The sequence below is a fragment of the Aplysia californica genome, unplaced genomic scaffold (genome assembly GCF_000002075.1).
Source record: "Aplysia californica isolate F4 #8 unplaced genomic scaffold, AplCal3.0 scaffold00664, whole genome shotgun sequence".
NCBI classification, from domain to species: Eukaryota; Metazoa; Mollusca; class Gastropoda; order Aplysiida; family Aplysiidae; genus Aplysia; species Aplysia californica.
In genome coordinates, this window is record NW_004797934.1 from 268,533 (window position 1) to 272,590 (window position 4,058).

Here is a 4,058-nt window from a genome sequence, read left to right on the forward strand (position 1 = left end):
TACGTTCCCATCGACATGATTGAGATCATTCACGGAGCGGGCTGCTTCGACCCTGCCTGCCAGGGCCAGCCCGTACTGAATGGGACACATCCCAGTAGAAAGATTTAGGTACTAGATAAAAGATTCTTCCCCTTCGGAAATCGAACGCACATATTATTCTGCAAGCGACAGCGATAAGCGACTCACTTCAACACCTAAGACATCGGTCACTGATTTCTCAATCTCGAGCACTACCCCTCAGGCACAATAATATAATTCTTGTTATCTCTGTTTCCAGTGTGTGTGTGTGTTTGTTACACCCTTGAAACAATGTAGATCTTTTAGGAGACGGGCTTCGGACCCTGCCGGCCTGTATGATCCATGAGCCATACCGCGCTGAGAGGAATACATACAACACTCCACCAGAAAGACCGAGGTACTCGATAGAAAAAGTTCTCCCCAAACTGAAACCGAACTCGGGTCTCCAGCGTGCAAAAGCGAAGTGCTTATCCAGTACACCAGAAACACCAGTCAACCACAGTAAAAAGCAATAGTCTTATATTTTAATTACTAAACACAAACTCTCAAGGCTAATGCAGGGAGGTTGGAGCAGAAAGAGAGAAGTAAGAGAGAGGAAATGTGTGAGAGAAACGAGGTGAAGAAACAGAGAGAGAGAGAGAGAGAGAGAGAGAGAGAGAGAGAGAGAGAGAGAGAGAGAGAGAGAGACAGACAGACAGACAGACAGACAGACAGACAGACAGACAGACAGACAGACAGACAGACAGACAGACAGACAGACAGACAGACAGACAGACAGACAGACAGACAGACAGAGAGTGAGAGAGAGAGAGAGAGGAGTTGAGAGAGAGAGCGAGTGAGTGAGGGGGGAAGAGCTGTAGAAATAGATAGATAAATAGATAGATAGATAGATAGATAGATAGATAGATAGATAGATAGATAGATAGATAGATAGATAGATAGATAGATAGATAGATAGATAGATAGATAGATAGATAGATAGATAGATAGATAGATAGATAGATAGATAGGGGGAGGCAGAAGAGCATCGAGAAGCGATAATATAGCTATAAATAAGATAATAATAATAATAATAATAATAATAATAATAATAATAATAATAATAATAATAATAATAATAATAATAATGATTATAATTTATGTGTAATGGGACTAAGGGACCGTGCCGCCTGGCAGCGTAGAGAAAATGGTTCAGAAGGAGAAGTGCAGGTTGTGACGCATTGTTAATTACAGGAGAGCGAAATGGACACTCGGGGGAAAAACGCAGGGTTGTTTTATGATATCAGCTGTGGACTTGTGAGCATCCAAGCAAAGGAATGAATGGAGAACCATGGTCGCCGATGTCTGTCGCAGATCTGGCACTGGATGATGATGTGAGCTTAAATATTTTTGAAAAAAATTGGAGGAACAGCAGCCTCTATTCAGACTCTTTCCGAAATTGTTATGGTGAAAATCTAGATTTCGTAAACGTAACGCAAAGTGGAAGGCCGTTGTACAAAGTAAGCTTTTAATATCTAACAATCCGGATAAAAGATATAAATCCAGTTTTGCTAAACTCAATTATTATTATTCACATCTGTTTTCCTAGGCCGAGAACGGCACAGAATGATGTTGCAATTATCGGTAAAAGTATACATTGTACTTGACGACCTTACCCCCCTCCCCCCTTAGAAAACAAACGAACGAATAACCCCCCCCCCAAAAAAAAAACTCCCAAATCAAAACTACCACCAAATCTGTTCAAATAAAATCAAAGGGTCCTTTTTGCATGACGCCACGGTGGCCCAAATGTTGCATCCACAGAGAGTGTAGAATTTGCGTAGTTGGTCCATTAAGTTCCGGATGAAGGGCCCCAGAAGACTTTCACCCAGTTATCGTGCTGGGTGGAGTTAACCGATAATTCACGTGGCTCAGGTCGTTTTCTGGTCAAGAATTCATGTAGTTCTCCTGATTGCCTTTGTTTGGCATTGTACCGCAAATTCAAACCCAAGACGTGTAGCTAACGATTGCTATATATGCAGTTGTTTCAAACAAACTAAATGTAATTCCTTTTACCAGAAACGCGCTAATAATACTCATGTGGATGATGGAGCTGCTAAAAGTTTCTTTCTTCCCAATAGTATGGGTAAAGGCTGAGCGAGATAGCGATTCTCATATGTAATCTTAGCATATTATCTGGATCATCATACTACCTCTAATCTCGCTCGGTACGTGGGAATAATCCAAAAAGCTAGGGGGACGACGGGGCATGGGATGAAATGACAGTAAACACGCTGCTGTGTCAGAAAAAAGGACGCAACAGTACTGCTGTCCAATAGTGCTGTTTGGTCATGCATGCAGTTACTATTCATTGTATATCGCGAAGATACGTAGCATTATAATTTCACAGTGATTCTAGAATTGATCTATAAAATTAACAAAATACTCTGTCCACAATTTCAAAATGCTGCCCACTGGACTGAAAGGACGTATTTTTCTGCATGTACAAGGCACTCATGTCCTCAAAGGCTATTTTTCGATTCACTATAACACTCACTGCACCCTGTTTTATGATGTTCCTAATTCTAAGAACCAAGATTACCGGTAGAGGATGTGAGGTAGGACGTGGGAGATTTCAAAACGCTCGTGTGGCGCACAGACACGTGACCTGACCTGACACCGAACTGGTCTGTCTTTAAAGTCAGATCTATCGCGTAGACCCAGCCCTTCATGTTTCCATAATTTCCATAACATCTTCTCTAACGTGACCGAAAAAATGTTTACACCCTCTTCGCAACGGAATTACCCTTGGCCGTTTTTCGCTCTGCCCAAGAAACAGCATGATAACCTTGTCTCATCACATCACGATGTTTTGACGTAAACTGACACAGAATCAGAATGTTATACAGAACATGCAGAGACGACAAATCCGTCTCTGAAGACCCTGAAAACCTACGACTAGAAATCGCTCAAGAGAATTGAAGAAAAAGCTTTAATAAGCATTAATATTCGCAGCTTAAATAGGAAGACTCATTAAACATAATTGTGGCTATTACACAGATCACAGTTCAAATCATTCTGGAACGCTGTGTGATTTATTTTACTTCACTTTTTTCCGATCCGATGGCCATGTGAGTCCTAGTTCTTCAACCCTTTCAAAAGGGGGGGGGGGTAGGGTAAAATCAACGATGGAATATCCACTTCCGTTGTCATTTTGGAAGTTACAACTGTGCTATTCATTGGTAAGGCGGGAGTAAATTTTGAACCCACATCTTATTGAACTTAAACCATCCTTCGTGCATGACGCCACAGCGACCCATAAGAGTCCCTACGGTGAATGGAGACCCTTGATAAAGAACGTTCCGAATAAAAGATGATTTTTGGGTACCTAGTACATTATTTACACTTCAATCTCTAATTTTCACTCTTTCATTTCTTATATATTTGCAAAAATGTAGCCGTTACCATCTTTTTAGGTCGCCAACTACAACATAAAATGAAAGTAATTTCGACCCCTACCCCACCCATAGTCCTATAGCTTTAATACGCCAAAAGTGCCTTTCATGCATGACGTCACTGCGACCAACAAGTGGCCCCACAGAGAATGGAGACCCCGGAAGTGCGTACTAGTTTGTTGATTGGGTTGCGAATAGTGGACTAAAGTTTACTTTTATTCAACTTATCAGCAAGAGATCGCGCATAGCCATCCCCATCTTAAAAACCTTACTGTGCCCCTTCTTGTCTTTTCTCTATTTCTATGGCATGTACAGTATAAGGCTTATCATCGTTACAATCCGCGTAGACGCGATTCCCACAAAGTCTTAAATCACCGCTGTGACCATTGCTTGGATGATCTATGCGCATAAATTACGCGAGCATGTCAGGAGGGACAAAGACGGCTCCCTTCAGTTACAGATGTGAGGGTGTCACAAGCTACAAGCTGGGCGTGGATCTTGTGGGGTAATGAGTGATGAGTCTCTGTGCGGACGGACCTTTCTTCTGACTTCTCTACGGACTGCGGTGTTGTTGCCGGACCAGTGAACTGAGAGGGAGGGGGGGGG